At 43.4% G+C, this 21,527-nt stretch overlaps 1 protein-coding gene across 10 annotated transcripts in view; it reads left to right on the forward strand.

The window, feature by feature from the left end:
- Positions 1–21,527, forward strand: part of FOXN3 (forkhead box N3) — a 386,468-nt gene that overhangs the window by 25,846 nt on the left and 339,095 nt on the right. For 7 of the 10 annotated variants that reach the window (XM_040641548.1, XM_040641545.1, XM_040641557.1 and 4 more), the window contains exon 2: positions 16,258–16,456. The exons of the other annotated variants lie outside the window; for them this stretch is intronic. The gene's annotated coding sequence lies outside the window, so the exon portion shown is untranslated. The remainder of the gene's footprint in view (positions 1–16,257; positions 16,457–21,527) is intronic. 10 annotated transcript variants of the gene reach the window in all.

The following is a 21,527-nucleotide window of genomic DNA, read 5'->3' on the forward strand; positions in this document are numbered from 1 at the left end:
AGAAATAGGTATGGGGCGCCTAGGTGGCGCAGTCGTTAAGCGTCTGCTTTGGCTCAGGGCGTGATCCTGGCGTTCCTGGATCGAGCCCCACATCAGGCTCCTCTGCTAGGAGCCTGCTTCTTCCTCTCCCACTCCCCCTGCTTGTGTTCCCTCTCTCGCTGGCTGTCTCTCTCTGTCTAATAAATAAATAAATAAATAAATAAATAAATAAATAAATCTTAAAAAAAATAGGTAAATCTGTAATTATTGGGAGTTTCAATTACTATATATGTAGAAGATTCAAAAGCAATTTCAGATAAACTGTTGCAACTAGAAATTGAATTTAGCAAGTTTGCTGGACACTGGTAAATATAAAAAATGTATTTCTATTTATCACTAATAAACAGAAATTGAATTTACATTAGAATAAAAATGATCAAATACCTAGGGGTAAATCTAACAAAAGTGATGAAGACCTCTATATGGAAAAGCATTTAACCTCGCTGAGAAATGAAAGAAAATCTAAATAAATGAAGGAATATATCATGTATATGAAATATGAAATTTTCTAAAGATGTCAGTTAATCTCAGGCCAAGGTACAGTCAGTGTAATCTCACTCAAAATCCCAAGAGGGTTTTTGTGAAATTTGATAACGCTCATCCTAAAATTTGTGCAGAAATACAGATGACTGCGAATAGCTAAGATACTCTTGAAGAAGGTAAGAGAAGAGGAGTTTCTCCACCAGATATGAAGGTTTATTATTAGGCTAGAGGAATTGACGCAGTGTGCCATGGGTGCAATGGACCAGTGGCAAGAATAGAGTCCAAAAAATAGACTTGTGTATATATAGACATACTATCAGTGACAAAAATGACACTGTAGGACATTCGGGATAGAATTGTTTTTTTTTTAAATTTTATTAACAAAAATTTTTTTGTAAATTTTATTTTTTTGTTAATTTTTGTTAATTTTATTAACAAAAATTTTTTTGCTAAGTTTTACGTGGGGCTTGAACTCCCAACCCTGAGATCAAGAGTTGCATGCTCTACTGACTGAACCAGCCAGGTGACTTAGAATTGTCTTTTTTAAACAAACAGCTGTGGGACAATTGGATGTTAATATTTAAACATAATAAAACTTGACCCTAAACTTACACTATATAACAAAACCCCTTCCAAGTGAATTCGAGCTCTAAATGTGAAAGATGAAATAATAAAATATCCAGAAGATAATGTAGGGTAGTATACTCATGATTTTGGCTAGGCAAGAAATTCCTGCACAAGACCTAAGAGAACCGATCATAAAGAAAAAGATAAAATCAGATGATATTAAAATGAAGAACTTATGTTCATCAAAAGAACTTCATCGAAGACACAGTTAAAGAGAGTGAGAGGCAAGTTAGAGATATTTGCAACACCATGAGAAGAATATACAAAGAATTCTTACAAATCAATAAAAGAAAGACAGAATTAAAAAAATGGATAATAGGCTTAAATAGGGACTTCCCAAAAAGTGATAGCCACATGTCCAACAAACGTGTGAAAAAGTGCTCAACTTCTTAAGTCTGCAGGGAAGTATAAATTAGAAACTGCATAAAACATGACCGCATTTCCACCACAATGCGTAAAATTAAAAGTGACTTTGGATACCAAGAGGTGGAGAGGATTTGGAGAAATGAGAATTTTCCTGCACTGATACTGAGGGTGCAAATTGGTATAACCACTTACTTTGGAAGCATTAGCTGATGAAATTGAACATAAGCATATTCCTTGAGCCCGGAGTTCTACTCTGATGCACAGATTCAATGAAGAGTGAGTACATATATACCAAAAATCATGCACAGGAATGTTCACACAGCAGTATTTATAGTGGCCCCAGACTGGAAACCACTCAATGTCCATCAAGAGTGTAACAGAACATGTGCCCATGCACGTGCACGCGCCCCCCCGCCCCCGTATTTCATTTCTATAAAGCTCAACAAACAGGCATAATGGAAATATAGGCTTTAGGGATGCATGCTAAGATGCCAAATGATACAATACCATATAAGCTAAGGCAGTAGCCGTAGGGAGGGCTGCGGCGCTAATTAGGGAGAGTGATGAGAGTTTCAGGGATGCTGGCAAAGCTCTGTTTTTTGACTTGGGTGATGATTACATGGATGTCTGCTTTGGGATAAATCATTGAGCTGTAGATTTTGTTTTGTGGCATTTTCTCCATATTTTTCACAATGTAAATGTTTTAAAAATCAATAAATAATGTACCTTTACCACTGTTTTCTTGATTTTTCATCAGTTTAAATTATCACCCATTGACTTACTATTATAATTTAGACCTCTCCTCCTTCTCTTCTTTTGAATTGACACTGTTTATATTATGTAAACACTATTCATCAGTGAGACCAGTGATATACTATATGACAAGTCCTTTCTTGTGCAAATTTTAGGGTTTTTTTTTTCCCTGTTGAAAAACCTGGCCTCTTTTTGATTCATGTATATATTTGTATACTTACAAACACACGCTTCCCTCCATCAGCCCTTCTTTCTTTCTTTTTTTCTTTCCTTCTAATTCTTCGCATGCCTTCCACCAGCATCTCTCAATCTCATTTTGCTCTTGGCCCAACCTATCAGATAATGTACCACTTCCATTTTGTTTCTCCTGCTCTAATCTGCTCTTGTTGCTCAATGAGCCTGTTCTGGAACGGGGTTTTGTGCAGGGATTTCTTTTTTGCCTGACTCCTGTATTGTTTGTTTCTCGGATCCCCGCATTTTCTTCTTTTTCGGTTTGCTGCTTTAGGGGAGCACATCCGCCAACAATTTACTAAGCAAGCATAGGAGATAAATTTTCCAAGAACGTAATCTCTGAAAATAGCTTTAATGTACCCTCCTCCCCTTAGTGAGTAGTTTGGCTAGGCATATAATTCTAGATTGAAAAATCATCTTTCCTCCGTATTTAGAAGTACTCAATTGACTTTTCGCTTCTGTTGTTACTGTTGAGAAGTCAGGGGCCATTTTGAGGTTCCTCTTTTATATGTGAATAGATTTTTTTTCTTCATGGAGGCTTCTGGAATTTTAATTTTATCCCTGGAGTGAAATTTCATGTTACTATACTATTGTTGTGTCTTTATAAATCACTTTGCTGTGGATTTAATCAGACGTCTCAGTTGGAAGAATTATGCTCCTGTTCTGTGAAAGGGTTCTTAAGGATTTTGTGTTCATTTAGGTGTTTGCTTATTTCATTTTATTTTTTAAAAGATTTATTTATTTTAGGGGCTCCTGGGTAGCACAGTCGTTAAGCGTCTGCCTTCGGCTCAGGGCGTGATCCCGGCGTTCCGGGATCGAGCCCCACATTGGGCTCCTCTGCTTCTTCCTCTCCCACTCCCCTGCTTGTCTCTCTCTCACTGGCTGTTTCTCTCACTGGCTGTCTCTGTGTCAAATAAATAATAAAAATCTTTAAAAAAAAAAGATTTATTTATTTTATTTTAGAGAGAGGGGGTAGAGCACAAGAGGTGGGGAGTGGCAGAGAGAGAATCCTCAAGCAGACTCTTGGCTGAGAACAGAGCCGAACGCAGGGCCTGATCCCACGACCCTGAGATCCTGACTTGAGCCGAAACCAGGAGTTGAATGCTTAACTGACTGAGCCACCCAGGTGCCCCTGTGTTTGCTTATCTTAAATCATTTTTTTCTTTCCATTTTCTCTGAAGACTTAGAAACTCTAGTAGTTGAACTTTGGACTGATCCTTTTCTTATTTTTTCCCTCTTTTCTTGATAATCTCTTCGTCTTGCTGCCTTACCTTCTGGATGGTTTCCTTTATTTCCAAATCATCAGTTGAATTTTGAATTTTGCCCATTGTATTTTTAATATCCAAGAACTTAAAATTTTTCCCTGAGTGTTTCTTTTCACAGCATCCTGTTCTTTTCTTTTAAGAGGAACAATGGTTTCTCTCATGGATTGTATCAATTTTTGATATTTGACTTTTTTTGATATTTTCTTCTCTTTCCTGCATTATCCCTGTTCTCTCGCACCTTGTCATTTTGCCTGATTGTTTAGGTGTCTGACTTTCAGTGTAGGTTTTCTTTTCATCTCTAAGTGTAATGATCAGAAAAGCTTATTGGAAGCTTTGTGCTTGAATTGGGCTCATTAACTGGGGGGCTGCCCTGTGGAGTGGTGGGGTAGTGAGCCAGTTTCTTCACGTTTCAGTTCGTGTCAGGAGTTTTCCGCTGGGGCCACTTCATTTTTTCAGAGAAGGATCTTCTAATCCCATGTGGTGTTCTGATAGCCAGGTAGGCAGGGGACAGACTCTCAGTGTCCCATTCACCCTCTGTGTTCAGCCTGGTGTCCACCCCTGCTCCCTTGTCTTCGACCTCTCCAGCATTAAGTCTGACTCCTCCTGGGAAAGGGCGAGGGGAGTTGTGTAGTTCGTGCCCAGGAGGGGTGAGAACTTAAGGCACTAACTTCTCAGTGTAGGGTCTCACTAACCTCTGCATCTCACTCCCACCTTCCGCTGTGTCTGCGGCCTCCGGTTCCTGAGCCTTTCTGGGCTTCTGGGAGGCCAGTCCACTCACATCAATGGGTTTTCCTCTAGTTTCTTCGTTATGCCTAAATTCAGCTAGCACGCCTCCATATATCCGTAGTCTTCAAGACATTGGTTGGCCACTCTCATCTGCCGTTGTCCCCTCTCTCATGGGGGACATGCTGGTCCTCGTGGGCTTATGGTAACTCGCTGGGGGCAGAAACCATGACTCGCACATCTTTAGTTTGCTTGCAGACCAAGCGCAAAGGTTTAGGAAACACCCATCGATTGATTGATTGTCCGATGCCCACCTCGCTAATCATTGAAGTACTTTGCCCTTCTTGCCTTCTTGAGCCTTCCCTCCAGGTTCTTCCTTGTTTCTTATTTGCAGCTGGGTAGATGCAGATGACCGCGTCTCCTTGGGTGCTGCAGCCAGTTCCTGGTGGGTTCCTTCTCCTTTCTGTCACCTGGGTGCCCAGCAATGCTGGACCCTGCCAGGCATCAGTCCATCACCTGTGCCAAACACTTCTGCCTCCTTTGGCCAAGCCACCTTGCTTCCAAACTGTCTGGAAAGGAGGAGTAGGGAGGGGAAGGGGGGACAACTCTCAGATGCCTGAAGGGGCCGAGTTTCCCTTCCCCTCCTAAGCACAAACAGGGCGCTCTTAGAATAGCTTATGGAGCTTTGTGATGTGAAGATAGCCACACAGCCCTTCTCAGGATTGGCTCATGACCGAAAAGAAAAAATCTCTGGGAACACGTATGCCGCACTTCGTGCTCATGGCGGATTTGGAGAAGCTGCATCTTGACTGCCGTTTGCTGCGTGGTTTCGGTGTAGACAGCTGCCAACTTCCGGGCCTGGGCTGGTGTTCACAGCATCCCTAATTTATGCTCCGTAGCGCTGCCGCATCTGTAGACCTCAGCTGAGTGGGCTTTTCCTCCTTCTTCCCCTCATGCATTTGAAGAAGCTGGGAACATAGAACTATTTCCAAGGCTGCATGGACCGTGGGTTCCTAGAATCATGTCGAGCTCTGAGACTCTGCTCAGTGATCAGTTGGGCCCTTCTCCCTCTCTTTTCCTTCCTAGTGACTGGGAAATTGTTTAAGCATGGTCAGTTTTTTTGGCTTTCTTGAGGGTTTTGTTTTGTTTTTAAATAAGACTCACTTGATTTTTCACCAGTAATTTGATTTGGTGGAAATGATTAAAGGTTCTGACAAGAGTATTTTGTTTTGCTGTTGCCCTAACATCTCCTGCCATGGGGTAGTCTTCATTTGCTTTCCAAAGACTAGGACCTGGAAAATTAAAAAGACAAAAGCTCATTGTGTTTTAAATGGCCCACATCTAGAGGTAAATTTTATTTTATTTTATTTTTTTTAAAGATTTTATTTATTTATTCGACAGAGATAGAGACAGCCAGCGAGAGAGGGAACACAAGCAGGGGGAACGGGAGAGGAAGAAGCAGGCTCATAGCAGAGGAGCCTGATGTGGGGCTCGATCCCAGATCGCCGGGATCACGCCCTGAGCCGAAGGCAGACGCTTAACCGCTGTGCCACCCAGGCGCCCCTACTAGAGGTAAATTTTAAATGCTTCGGTAAGTCTGGTTTCACAGGGGTCAGGAGGGAAGAGTGCCCCTTATCTAGAGATTAGAAGAACACATTGTTTTACACAAAGACGATATGGTTTTACTCACAGAGTCTGGAAGGGCATGTGGTAGACACTGAGCTCTGCTACTTAGTTATTGCCAGGAAGAAAGATGGCTGCCGTTCAAATATTCTTAAACGATTACATTTTTTTTTTTTTTTGGTAGGTATTTCCCAACCTTAAATTGGTTTTATAGTTAATGATACCATCTAGCAGGTCACTTAATTTGTGGCATATGCCACAAATTTTGCAACTAGTTAATCTTTGAGGGAACTCCAGAATGTGGCACAGTGAGAAGGCAGACAGTACACCCTTTAAAGGATGTGTGTTTGATTATGTCTCACAAAATTCCAGGCTGGATGTATTTCAGTCATGGAAACTTGATTGCCCATTTGTCTTTATATTAAAGTGGCTTGAAATCATTTTTGCAAGGGATTATTGGCTCTGCCCATGGGTACCGAGTGCCTTTTATTCAGGTTTGTATCTTTGCCAAGCCCTTCCTCAGGAAGATGGCAGCTCTACCCCACAGGCCTGCTAGGTCTTAAATCACACATCCCCATACTTAGCTAACAACACAGGAGAGCTGCATTCCAGATGCCAGCTAGAAGTTTCACCTCAAAAATACTGCTGCCCAGCACCGATCGGACCTTTGGTGGAGCGAGGTGATGTCTGTGAATGATTGCACATTGTCTCACTTGTTCCTGAATTCAGCCTGACCACTAGAAAGCTCCATATCTGACATGATATTAGCCTTGAGCTTTCACTGAATTGTGCTTTGTCCTGACGCCATTGTGCAGTGTTGATGTCAATGATAAAACAGAAAAGCCCCAGGCTCCCCATCTGTGTGTTTGTTACTATATCTAAACCATGGTTCCTGGGCTTTATTTAACTTGTAAGTAATTGTTGCTTGTCCCAGATGATGGTTTCAAAAATTTTGAATTTGATCACCTGTAGATGAGGCAAATACCTTTCAGGTATCCCCAGACCCCACTGTTCCCTATCATCTGACACTTTTTTCACTTGATTACTTTATCTGTCTGGCTCCTGTGGCCATTTGAATTTGCAAATCCTGCTTTGCACAGTGTGGTGGTTCATTTTATGTGCCAACTCAGTGAGGCCATGGTACCCAGATATTTGGTCAAATACCAGTCTAGACGTCGCTGTGGAAGTATTTTTAGATGAGATTAACATTTAAATTGATAGACTTTGAGTAAAGCAGACTTCCCTCCACAATGTGGGTGGGTCTCACCCAATCAGTTGAAGACATTAAGAGAAAAAGACTGAGGTCCCTCAAGGAAGAGGGAATTCTGCCTCCAGACTGACTTAGGACTTGAGCTGCAGCATCAGCTCTTCCCTGGGTCTCCAGCCTTCTGGACCACACTGCAGAATTTGTAATTTCCAGGCTCCATAATCTTGTGAGTCAATTCCTTAAACTAAATCTCTATGCATCTACTCATCCATTGGTTTTGTTTCTCTGGAGATGCTTAATGTGCACAATGAGCTCTTTATGGAGACCTGCAGGAGGAAACAGTTGGTTTCCTTGTATCTTATGAATACTGAGTCATGTAACTGAAAATATTTCCTTCTTTGTGTTGGCTTTAAAAGCTTACAACCAAATCTGTGTCTTAACTGTAGCAGCTTTAGCAAATACATCCCGATAGATGCAGACTTCACACCGTGGGCCGCAGAGACGCACCAAGAGAATGGTGGTAGGGATACCAGATTCAGGCTGTGTTGGGTGGGCATTTGGTTGGCGCATTTTCCTTTGAATCCACCTCCTCTCCCTCCTCCTGCATTTGGTAAGTGTCTCAGTCCTTTTGGAGTGCTATCACAGAACACCCGTAGGCTGGGTGGTTTAGGAAACATCAGAAATGTCTTCCTCACAGTTCTGGAGGCTGGGAAGTCCATGATCACGGCGCTGGCAGATTTGGTGTCTGATGAAGGCCCACTTCCTGGTTCTCAGAAGACTGACTTGGCGCTGTGTCCTCACATGGCAAAAGGGGCTAGGGATTGCTTTGGGGTCTCATTTATAAGGGTGCTGATTATAAGGAGTCTTTTTCATAAGGGCTCCACCTTCACAATTGAATCCCCTTCCGAAGGCCCCACCTCCTAATCCTATCACATTGGGAGTTAGCACTTCAGCAGGTGAATTTGGAGGGGAAGCACACATTCCGTCTGTCACAATAAGCCATCACAGATATTTTCCAGAACCAGATAGAGGCGTAAACAACCAAAAAGATAGTGTACCTTTTCATCCATCTATTTCGAGATAGCACACACTTTTGAGTCATGATCAGAGCAGTTTCAATGGAGCAGTTTACTAGCTTTGTTCTGGAAGCAGTATAAAGACTTCAGCTAATGCATTGCAAGCAAGGTAAACCAAGTCATCTTCGGACATGGGTTTTGTGAGTCCGCAGTAAGGTTCCCACCATGCGGGGCGCTTTGGTAACGTTTTCTTTATTTTTGCCGTTTAGCTCAGCTCTTTGCATGCCCTTTCTCCTACTGACCTTTCTCATCTTTTCTCTCACTTCCTGCTTTGGCCTTGTTTTTCATGTTTGGGTATATTTGCAGCTGATTTGAAACCTGACCGTTCATTTTTTCTTCTGTGCACCATATAATACTCTTGACTCCCTTCTCCATGCCAGGCACTGGGGCTGGGTGATTTGAGAGCAGAAATACAAAGCAGAATAATAAAGATTGTGGCAAGATTAAAGGCACAAGGGCGCCTGGGTAGCGCAGTCGTTAAGCGTCTGCCTTCGGCTCAGGGCGTGATCCTGGCATTCCGGGATCGAGTCCCACATCGCGCTCCTCCGCTGGGAGCCTGCTTCTTCCTCTCCCACTCCCCCTGCTTGTGTTCCCTCTCTCGCTGGCTGTCTCTCTGTCACATAAATAAATAAAATCTTTAAAAAAAAAAATAAAAAAAATAAAGGCATGAGAAACAGATAGCCTTGTGGCTACGCTCTCATTTCACTCAAGCTTTCCCACAAATGGTCCTTCTCACTGAAAGCTACCTTGACCACTCTATTTAAAATTGCAGCTGGCCCCATCCCTGCTATCCCTGGCGTTCCCAACCCCCCTTGCCCTGCTCTACCTTTTCTTTATGCCAAGTACTCTCCATCTTTTAGCATAATATATGGTTTACTTATTTGTCTCTTCTGTTATTTATTTATTGCTATTATCTGTCTCCCTCTGCTAGAATGTCAGCCCTACAAAGACAGGCTTTTTTTTTTTTTTTTTGATTGATTTTGCTCATTGCTGTATACCAAGGGTCTCTGGTAGTGCCTGACCCATAGTAGATGTTCAGTAAATATCTGTTTCTTGAATGAATTTCAGTAAGGTAAACTGCAAAGATTTAGGGGAATCAGTTTCTTTAATATGCATATTATGAGGGAAACATTATTTTAAAATATATTTTCTTAAATCTAACAATAGCAATAACAACAAAATAAGTAGAATTCAAAGTAGAAAGAAATGGCAGAAGAAAGAGAATTTTGTGGAAGTTCAGATGAGGAAACCATTACTCTCAAGCTGGGCTCGAGGAAGTCTTGAGGAAAAACGTGTAGCCCCTCCCCTGGGACGTGACGGGTGAACAGAAGTTGATGGGCAGAAATGTAGGTGAAGAAAGCATTGAATCACTTAAAGCAAAGGGAACAATGTAAGCAAAAATTTATGGTTGGCTCAGTTGGGAGAGCATGTGACTGTTGATCTCAGGCTCATGAGTTCAAACCCCAGGTTGGGTGTAGATTACTTAAAAAAAAAAAAAAGGGAAGCATTTAGAGGGAAGTGTGAGGTGTGAGTATAGGGGCTTATGAATTGAGCTTGGCTGGAGCAAATGGTACACGAAGAGTACTAGAAAAATAAGGAGAAAAAGTAAGATTGGCCAATTAAAAAATGGACAAAAGGTTTGAACAGACACTTCACCAAAGAACTATGTGGATGGCAGATAAGTAAATGGAACTATGATACCACCATTAGTTCTTAGGGAAATGCAAAATAAATCCACAGTACCGTACCAGCTATTGGAATGGATACAATTTTAAAAACTGACCATACTAAGTGTTGACAAGGAAGCGAAGAAACTATAACTCTCATACCTTGCTGGTGGGAATGTAAAATTGTGTAACTGCTTGGAAAACAGTTTGGCGGTTTCTTAAAAAGTTACAAATAAGCCTACCATATGATCTGGCCATTCCAATCCTATTTACCTAAGAGGAATGAAAGCATACATGCATACAGAGATCTGTGTATAAATCTTCATAGCAGCTTTATTTAGAATAACCCCAAACTGGGTTTAGAATTACCCCAACTCAGGGGCACTTGGGTGGCACAGTTAAGCATCCAACGCTTGGTTTCGGCTCAAGTCGTGATCTCAGGGTTGTGAGATTGAGCCCCATGTCGGGCTCCACGCTCAGCGCGGAGTCTGCTTAGGACTCCTTCTCCCTTTGCCCTCCTCTCCCATGTACTCTCTCTGTCTTTAAAATAAATAAATCTTTTTTTTTTTTAAGATTTTATTTATTTGTTTATTTGACAGAGAGAGAGACAGCCAGCGAGAGAGGGAACACAAGCAGGGGGAGTGGGAGAGGAAGAAGCAGGCTCACAGCGGAGGAGCCTGATGTGGGGCTCGATCCCATAACGCCACGATCACGCCCTGAGCCGAAGGCAGACGCTTAACCGCTGTGCCACCCAGGTGCCCCTAAAATAAATAAATCTTAAAAAAAAAAAAAAAGAATTACTCAACCCAAATGTTAATGAACTGGTGAATGGAAAACAAATTATGGTACAACCATCCAATGGAACACTATTGAGCAGTAAATATAAATGAACTCTTGATATGTGTAACAACGTGAATGAGTCTTAAAATAATTTTGTTGAGGGGCGCCTGGGTGGCACAGCGGTTAAGCGTCTGCCTTCGGCTCAGGGCGTGATCCCGGTGTTACGGGATCGAGCCCCACATCAGGCTCCTCTGCTGGGAGCCTGCTTCTTCCTCTCCCACTCCCCCTGCTTGTGTTCCCTCTCTCGCTGGCTGTCTCTCTCTCTGTCAAATAAATAAATAAAAAAAAAATCTTTAAAAATATAATTTTGTTGAGTGAAAGAAAAAGAGTATATATTGTATAGTTCCATATATATACATATATATTTGTAGAAAATGCAAACTAATCTATAAGGACAGAAAGCAGATGAGTGAGCGCCCGGAGATGGCAGGAAGGAGGGGTTTCGGAGGGACATGAGGAAACTTTGGAGGTAATGAGTATGATTGTTAGCATGACTGTCATGTTGGTATCACAGGCACAGACACATGTTAAAACACATCAAACTGTATTTTCTAAATATATCTTGTATCCCAATAAAGCTGTTGAAAAAGGTGAGGTCGGAGTCAGTATACCTAAGGTCTTCACGGTTAAGCCAAGGTGTTTACATCCTCTGTGGGGCTGTTCATTTATTCATATGAATTAAAAAAAATTTTATTGCATGCCAGTCATGTGCCAAACACCGTGTGTTGCCATTAATAGAACAAGGGAGAAGGAAGGGGGAAGTAAAGGATGAGTTTCATTCTCGAAACGCCGAGTTCAGGGCGTCTGAGGAATAGTCTCGTCGAGCTGTGTAGCAGGCAGTTGGAAACGCTGCGTCCTGCTTGGGAAGAGAGCAGGGGCAGAGATAATGATTCCGATACATCCCGCAGGGGGAGGCGCACCGCAGCCCGGAGGGCTGAGGTTTATTAAAGTAGAGCGTGTACAACATGCGGCATGAAACCCAATGGACGGATTAGTGTGCATTGTATTCTCCCTGAAGCAGGAGACCTGAAAGAATTCTTCTTCTTCCACCCTTCCCAAGAAAGCAGTGAAATGTTTGTATTCTGAGTCTAGACTCCCTTACCTCAGAGGGTTGTGGCAATGTCTTTGTGTCCTGGGGCTGAATGTTGGGGTTCCAGATATTTGGAAGTTGACCTCCACTCAGACTTTTGTGAAGAAAGTGGATAGAAGTCACTGATGTGAGGAAGGCCGGTGCTGGGAACCGAGGGTACAGAATCGAACATGGGGGTTCTGAGGGGCTGATGGATTTCTGGGACTTTAGGAGAGGGCCTGGGTGTTAGGGGGAATGCCTGGAATGAAAGACCCACGCCTGCTCTCCGTAAGCATACGAGAATGTGCCGAGTGCTGCGATGGGGTAGTATGTGGATGCTGGAGGGACTTAACACCAAGCACCCTGGTCCTGGGAGCCACAGCTAAGGACTCCTGTGGTCCCACTTGGTTTGGGGAAAAGAGCAGATACTGGGAAGGGGTGGCTGATGGGCATCGTGAAGGCGGCTCTGGGAACTGACTTCCACAGAAGCATTTCCCTGTTCTTTGGGCCCCATGTAATCCCCCAAGATGTTTCTCTAACCCTGGGCAAGGGGAAAGGTCCCTGAAAACACTTTTGAAATCATTTTCATTGAGGGATGTCTTGAGATACAGATTTAATTGGACTTGGAAGAAATAAAGTAACGTCATATCCCTTGTACTTCGAGTGTACCAATCATGGAGCTTGTGTATCCCTGTTGCAAATAGAATCAGGTCAAGATCCTCAGGGAACGCACACTGGGGGGAGAGCAGGCTCTCTTCTGGAGGGTTGATTAGGCAATCAGGTGTTGGTACAAGGAATCATACAGATGAGGACTGGGCAGGGGTAGGACCCTCTAGAAATCACCTCTTCCCTTCCCTTGCCTAAATCTTCCAGTAGGATGAGATCACATCGTCTTTACAGGGTTTGGGGGAAGTGGGTCCACGTTTGGCAGGATTATGTGGTTCTTTTGTGTTTGTATGATTACCCATTTTGAGAACCCCACACGGTAGTATCGTGCACAGAGCAGATTCTAGTTAAAACTGCATAACCTGGTAGTCCCGACAGACAATCATCTGAGAGTTTACAAAACTCTTTAAAATCTGGAAGGATTTTCCATGAGATTTCTCCATGAGAAACTCATTTTGTTCACCCATTTTACAGATGGCAAAGTGATGGAAGAAGAAATTCTAATCTTCCTACAAGTTCCCAGTTGATGAGTTTCTGGAAAATCTTAGGAGCAGGTGTCTATTCCTGATTTTCTAGACTGTGCTAGAAAGATCTGGTTTTGAGAAAGATGAGCCATGGAGCCAAAGATTTGGGTTCAAATTGTGCCTTTGCCTCCAGTTACTTGGATGACCTTGGACATATCCCTGGAAACCTCAATTTTCTTCTCTTCAAAGTAGGAATAATCTATCTCATAAACATAGGAAAATATAGGGAAATATATTCACTTATTCATTTGTGTACTTATTGAGCAAACATTCCTGAGTATCTCCTCAGTGTGCCTGGACGTTGGTGAGTTGAGTGACAAGGGGCTGAGCTGGCGGGACTGCATCACGTCAGGTCTTACAGGCAAGAGAAGCATGGGTTTTATAGTAGGTGTAATGGGAAACTGCTAGAGAATTTGAAAGGAGTCTCGGAGTCTGCTACATTTTCCTAAGTCAACGTTCTGGCTACTGTGTGGAGGATAGAAGCAGAGCGACTGGTTTAAGAGGTGTGACAGTATCTGGGCGTGAAAAGGAGCTTCAACGGGAGTGGTGAAGTGGACCGGTGAGAAGGAGAAAGAGTCAGGATGTGTTTTGGAAGTACAGCTAATGGATTGGAAGTGGGGGGTGAGAGAAAAGGGATCAACAGGATTATTTTAGGATTTCTTAAGGTGGTGACATTTCCTGAGATTGGAAAGACTTAGGGCAGGGAGGTGGTTCTGTTTTGGACAGCCTACATTTGAGAGGCTTGTTGGGGACATCAGGAAGGCAGCTGGGTACTGACACGTAGAGTCCAGGGAGAGTCATTGGCACACAGGTGGTGTCTACAGCTCTAAGACTGGGTGAGATCACCCAGAGAGAAAAGGGCCCAAGACAGAGCCTGAGCACTAAAATGCAGTGATTGGACCAAGAAAAGATGAGCTAGCAAAAATCGCAGAGCAGGAGCTCTCGCTAAAGTTGAAGGAGAATTGGACGTGTGGTGCCATGGAAGCCAAGAGAAGGATCCCTTTGGCCCGCCAGCCCTGGCCACATAGTAGATACTCAAGGAGAGTTCGTTTCCCCTTTCATAGAAATAGTATCATTCATTTATTTTTGGTCTCTCAAAAGATATAATATTACCTTTCATCCCAGCATTAATTCAATTTGCAATGGCATTTTTTCCTCTTTCGTATGTCTTTCAAGGTTGAAATACAGAGCCCTGAAGAGTCGTGGGTTGGTCACCCCTCTTCAAAAGCATACATTTACCAGCCTGCAAATCCACCAAGTGAAGATTTCTCTTTTTCTGCCTTAAGTTCACATGATTTAATTTGCCCAAGTAACCTGCTGTCATAGGTTTTCATGGCATCCTGATATCTAACAGAGTAATTAATGCTTTAGGCTTTTAGGAACTGTTTCAGGTTTTTATTAATCACTGTTGTGATTGCACATATGAATTATGAAGGAGTTATTTTGGTAGTTGGATTTCCCCTTCAGAAAAATTTCCATATTTGTTCATTATGAACTGATAGCCTGGAGAAGAAGAATAAAAATGGAGACTGTTCCCTGGGTCCTATGCAGACATCTCAAATTATCCAGAGTAAGGATTACTTTATAGTAAACAGAAAGAGTGTGAGTTGCTTGAAGTTGGTAGTTAAACGTTTTCTCTTTCCCCCACCATAAATTAATTAGAGATTCTTTGTGACTGTCCTGGATATATGGATTTTGTGAACCGTTTAAAGATGTGTGGACATCGGAAGGAATTTGTGGGTTTTGTGTGATTTGTCTATGATTCCCATGTTTGGAGGAATCACTCCTAGGACCTTGATGATTCGTGTGCTGTTCTTCTGGGAGTTTTCCAGGAGACAGAGGTCTCCAGGTAACAGGAAAGAAATAGAAACCTAGCCCCCTTATTCCTTCTGATTTTATTTAGGGGAAACGTCATGGATTTTCAAAATTATATGATTGTATTTGAGATCAGTGTATGAAAAAGGAATGTGATGGTTGGTATCAAGTGCTTAGAATTCAATTCTAAAGTGTAAAAAAAACAAGACACAATAACGGTTTTCTTGGAAGCTCCTCCCCCGAAGGCATCCCCCCTAGACATTTACAGGCGCGGAGCATAAATGCTAGTGTGGTTGCCTGTGAGTCCTGCCTGCCACTTTCCTTGGCATGGGGGAAATGTAGATTTCCCCTGTGTTTACAGGAAATTTTACTCCCTGCCTTTTACTGTGACAAGAGAAGACTAGCTGCTTTACTGGGAACAGGGCTCTTTTCAGTGATTAGAGTGATTTTCCATGATTCTACCATACTTGGAACAGATTTTTTGAGACTACAAATAAAAGACAAAGTAGTTATATCACTGTATCGATGGAGGCAGCCACTCTGCTAGTATCCAGTGCCTTGACTATTAAGTGAAAATACCTGTTATTGCACTAACTGCCATTTTTTACTCTTCCCAAGTGGCCAGTTGGGATGAGGAGTGGGGGAAGGAGCTGGGTTGGGCAGGAGGAAGTCCATTTGCAAAGGCAACAGCGGAAGTATTCAGGCAGAGCCTGGGAAGTCTGATCTGAATTCTGTATAGATAAGGGGAGGGTTCTATACCTCGCAGATGGGCCACCCTGCTAATTCTACCGTAACTCGCTGTGACACGCTACGCACTTCTCATCTGATGGTATTTTCATCTTAATTTGCTTGCAACCTGCTTTTTGTGGGTAACAGCATTTTTGACAAAGGTGATGAATTTGCTAAAGCTTAACATTCAGATTCTTTCCTCGTATGAGTGTTGTGTAATTATATATACATTTGGGCTCAAAGGTCCCAGTCTAACAAATTCCCTTCACGGGAATACCATTTGAGTGCCCATTCTCTCATTAATTTTATTTGACATTTATGTCAACATTACATTCCTAGCCTAAAAGGAGAAATCACATGCGTACGCAGGGGTGTATTTTAAAGTGGAGTATTTAGTTTGGCAGTGAAAAGCAGCCAGCTAAGTCTGCTAAAGCAAAATTTTCTAAATTAGTTAATATGAAGTGGTCTAAATGCACTAAATTTAAATTGTTCTAACAAAGCCCTGAATGCTGGCGCATGCGGCTGTTTTGATATTTCCAACATTTTTCCTCCAGGGCTTCCAGAGTTGACTAAGATGGTGTTTCTGGAAAATTAACTTGGGAGCCATCAGAGGTGAAAGAAAGGGACTGAAAATAAGTCGCTCTGGTGTCAGGAGCAGAATTTGCTTGCCTGAGACCCAGTGCCAAAGTCAAAGACCCGATTCTTCTCCCACCCACGCTAACTTGGGAGTGAGGAAGTTTGTCAGTTAAACAGGTAAGCGGCCAGTTGCGGGTTCTGCTGAATGAAGAGTTTCCCAAACGCTGTGCTGAGGTGGGAGGGCAGTTGGGGGCCCCATCCGAGCAGCAGCGGGAGCTCCATTCTGTCTCTGACCAGTCGATCACATGGCCGTGGCGTTGCTTAGCGCTAACAAAAGGGGACAAAGGCGTGATTTGGGGTTATTAGCCCTAAACAGGAAACGATTGTTGGATATCATCGATATCCTCTGACTTGGGGTCTAGGCTGAATTCTGAATCAGTGGCTGCCACCGGAGAGGAAAGGAGCTTATCCCCAAGCAGCATCCAAGGGACCAAACGTGGCAGTTTCTTTTGGTTCCAAAATGCTGACTTTTACATACTTTGTGGTTTGTGTGTTCTCGAGCTGTGCTTTGTGCTTGGCTGTAATGATGAATTGCAGACTGGGCTTTTGTTTCGCAGAGAATTCACCAGCGTTAGAGAAGACTGGCCTTTGGCATAAGTGGGGGGTGGGCAGTTTGTCAAGACCCCTCCCCCACTCGTCTTCATTCCAGCATTCATCCCTACTCCCCACAGAACCCCCAGCCCTGCCAGGGTTTACTGACCACGAACAAACATGTCCGTCCCCTCCAGGCTGTCTTCAACATGATTCTGAAGTGTCAAGTGTTTGGTGACCAACAAACGTGTGAACCTGTCCAGAGAGCAAGGTCCCTCAAGGTCATTTCTAGAGTGATTCCAACTGTGATCTTCTGGAGTCATTTTCTCCTGGGGGTCCCTTTGGTGGGCTGGCCACTTACTGTCATCTCTGAAAGCTAGGAATTTATCAGCGAAGAGGAGGAGGAGGACGGGTGCAGTTGAGGAAGCAGAAACTTGGAGTCCGTATTGGCCTTCATCATCTTGTCTCAGACGGCTTTGTTCTCATCACTTTACTTTGGCTTTGAGGAGTTTGTGATTTTTCTTGCCTGATCTCACCTGCTTTCACTTGTGGCTAGGCCTGGTAGGTATGTTTGCATTCAGGGGTGTGTTCTGGTGGTGGTGGCATGGTGTTTTGTTTGAGCCCTGGTATCGCCTTCCAATCCCCTTAAGGGTACTACGTGCAGAACTAAGAGACTTACAGTTTTCTGGCTGTCGAGGCAATTCTGGATTTCCTAGTCAAGAGATTTGGAGAGTTGGACGGGCCCCAGACATCTGGGTCACCTTTGCACGTGTAGATAAGCCCAGAGAAGTGAAGAGGCAGGTCTCGGAACACCTGCTCAATCTTCCTTTCGCCTTCTAGCCATTGCCTGTAGGATGATCAGAGAAACTTCTTGCTGTGTCACCTGTGTAGTGGGAGGCAAAGTTGTCGAAATCCCTCTGCTGAGAGCTGATAACAACTATGTTCCAGCACCCTAGAATAGAAGGGCCCTTCGAGACTGTGGAGTTGGTTCCCGAGGCCGTAGGCTCCGAGTCAGGGGGCTGGGACTGGCACCCCAGCTCCCTTGAGCCGTTAAGTGATTCCCCTCTATGTGTTCTGGGTAGAAGATGATGAGAGGCACCCACTGGCACGTTCTCGTTCTGCTCTCTTCCTGCCAGCTACCAAATGTATCCCTGCCAGGCCTTTATCACCCCCAAAGAAGACCTAAAATCTTATTAGGGAAGTATTTACCACAGAACTAATCTGTCCTTATTGAGGCCATGCCTGGGTTTTTTAACTCAGTTAAATGAACTACCGTTCCCTGAGAAAACATCCATTTCTCTGGAACTCTGGCTGCTGGCACTAGCTGCCCATGGACGTCTTCGTCTCTAAGAAAATACCACAGCCTGGTGGCTTGTAAACAATAGGTCTTTGTTTCTCACAGCCTGGAAGTGGAGGTCTGAACTCAGGGTGTCAGCATGGTTGGGTGACGGCTCTCTTCCAGGGCACAGACTTCTTGTTGAATTCTTCCCTGGTAGAACGGGCCAAGGGGTTCTCTGGGGTCTCTTGTATTTATAAGAGTGCTAATGACCTCATCACCTCCCAAAGGCCCTGCCTCTCCTCACACCCTCACATTGGGCATTAGGATTCTAACATGGAATTCTGGGGGGACACAAACATTCAGACCACAGCAAGGGGTCACACTTTTCAGCCAGCAGGTGGGGAGTGTCTGTCATACAGCCGACTGAATCATTGGGTGGGGTCTGCACGGAGTAGCTCAGATCAACAAGACTCATAGACAGTGACCTTGGAGATAATTCCCTCTGCCTCCAATCCCCTTAAAAATGACTCCTCTTTGCTGCTAAAGACCTTTCTTTATACAGATACCCCTCTGCCTTTAACCTTCAGGCCTGGGATGGAGAACTATGTTTGAGGGGCTGCTCGTTCTTGCCCCCCAGCGCTTATGGTACCTGGCTCATTGCTTGGCCTGGTTATGGGAGCTCAGGTAAGATCGTACTATGTGAAAGGGAGCTCATGCGCAAGCTTTCTTCTCTTGCATGATTTAGAATTTGCTAGCGAACTAGCTCTGCGGGTGGAGGGCCCAGTCTCCCTTCTTTAGCAAAATATCTAGAAAGCAACAAGTGCAGCTGGTCTTCTCCAAGTGCAGCTTTATTGGCACCTGGCTTCTTGTAATATATTTTTAATATACTATGTATGCTGTATCTGAGTAAATCAGTGGGTATGTTTTGAAATTAAATATTTGCTAAGGGCTAGGTTCTTCTGGTGTTAAATTATTGATAACAAACTTCACAGACAGTGTATGAGACTTGATGATATATGATTTTTGAGTGACCTGCCATTTATTAGACTTTATCTGCCCATGAAATCCATTTCCAATTCAGACCATATCTACTTTGGGATTGCTTGCCGGAAATCTATTCCCAGGTTTCTCCTTATTTCAGTGAAATATCTCTGTCTCAGCACCTTTCCCAAGGTGGCTGATCTAATCGGGGGCCAATCACTTACCGCTTCTCATTTCCTTTGGCAGGTCTGTCAAACTGGGAAGTGCATCTCAGGGACACTCAGAAGTACTAGGTGACCCACCCCCTTCGCCCTTTTCTTCTATAGCGGAAGGTTGGAAGCAGTGAACGCCCCCAACCAGAGCCCTGCTCCAGGGTCTATAGACAGAAACAGGACCACCTTCATGGTTGGGGTAACGGAAGCGGTCTCCCTGCTTTCCCCTTGGTCAGGAGCTGTCTCAGGAGCTGTCGGGAACCTCTCTGTGCTGAGTGGTGCTCATTGACCCTCAAGCAATGAGAACTCATTTGCAAGGCACCAACGGCTGCTGGGCCCCCAAGTCTTTTTCAGCTCCCCTTTCCTATCTGACTTCTCTGCAGACAGGTGCATGCTTCTGGCCGAGGCAGGGTCCAGCTGGCAGGAGGACTCTAACTTGTCATCACAGAAATAAAATATGTCACCTCTGTGTTCCCAACCTCTGTTGTTTCATGTTTAACCAGCACTTTGAATCTTTATAAACATGTCAGGGTTTCTATTTTTATTTCCTAATTAATTCAGAAAAGGAGCAGAAGACATTGCTAATGATGGAAAAGAGAAACGGACAGGTAGAGCCGAGGGTGGCTTTTGTTTTTCAGTTTGATAAGACAGTTGAATGAATATGGGCACCCAGCAATTCAGACAATTACTTGGGGCCTGCCAATGCTTTGGTGATTCTTGGGCTGTCCTGGAACTGGTCAAATTTATGAATGGGTCTAAACCGATCAAATACCATGGCAAGCTTTTCTTCTGATACTAACGGACAGTGAGACTTCATTTTCCCGTGCAGCAAGGAGAACAAGAATTTTCACATATATTAATCTTCAAATTATTTGAAATATGTTCTTTTTAGTACTACTTCTGAAATTACATTCTCTGGGTACATTAAACCTAATTTACCCTTTGTCTTGATGACTCAAAATCATCTTTCTAAATATCTGGAACTGTGTACTTTAGTGATTCCACAATCTTAACAGTCTCAAGGGTGTAGTGTTTTAATTAAATGAGCATTTCCTCTATTCCATTGTTACCAAAAAGGCTAAAATAGTAGACATGAAATAATGGAAAGAGTTGTAAACTTAGAGCCAAAACTCTGGTTCTAATTTAAGTTTAATCATTAATTAGCTGTTTGACCTTTAGCAAGTCTCTTAACCTCTCTGAGAATTTATTTCTTCATCTATAAAAATGGGGAATTGGACCATAGTATTCCCAAGGTTGTTTAGATTTCTAAAATTTTATAAATTTATGATAAAGGACCATGCTATGCTGTAATGCCAGTTCTCCTAAGGGCATTGAGGTTAGGATTATTTGTTTCTTTATGCTATGGTCCCACATTGCTAAGATTTTCTAGATATTGTGTTAGCTTTGAAGCTTTTCTCCATTCCCTGGGTTGTGAACTACAGCCTCCAGGCCAAATTCGACCCACCACCTGTTTTTGTAAATAAAATTTTATTGGAACAGAGCCACACTCATTCACTTACGTCTATGGCTTCTTTGGAGCTACGGTGGTGGAACTGAGTAATCACAGCCAGGAAGGTATGAGCCACAATGCCTAAAATATTTGTTGTCTGATCTTTATAGGAAAAGCTTGCCAACCTCTGCTTTCTTCTTTAAAAACATTACAAAAAAAATTTTTCCCCCCTGCAGTCTATTACTTTTCACTGCAATCACTGTCTCCCTCCAGGATTTGGTTTTCATTTACCACATCACCTTGGCTAGAGGCGAAGAAACCAGTCGACACAACTAATCAGAATTAAGTTCAAAGAAAGAGTCAGTGGGTTCTGAACAAAACTTCAAGGGGACAGTCGGGGCAGGTGCTGAGTGCTTGGGCTTTTTAGCTACTTACAGGTCCTGTCCTTTCTCATTTACATTTCTGGATCATTCTTGCTAGTTATCCAATGTAGATGAAGTCTTATCACCACCGGAAATTTCTAGAAATGGGTGCTTTTATTCTGCTGATGGGTCTGGGTTTGCCATAAAGTCCGGTTCTTGGACCTGTATGTGCCACGTCATGCATGTGGCTTCACTGTCACGGGGAGGCTCCCTATGAATGTAGTCAACTGAACCTGAGACCCACACACAGCTGCGTGTCGAGCCTGCTCCGCTGCCCCCGGCTGCCCCCCCTCTACATGTTTCAGCTCCACCC

Source organism: Ursus maritimus, unplaced genomic scaffold (assembly GCF_017311325.1).
Source record: "Ursus maritimus isolate PB19 unplaced genomic scaffold, ASM1731132v1 scaffold_25, whole genome shotgun sequence".
Classification (NCBI taxonomy): Eukaryota; Metazoa; Chordata; class Mammalia; order Carnivora; family Ursidae; genus Ursus; species Ursus maritimus.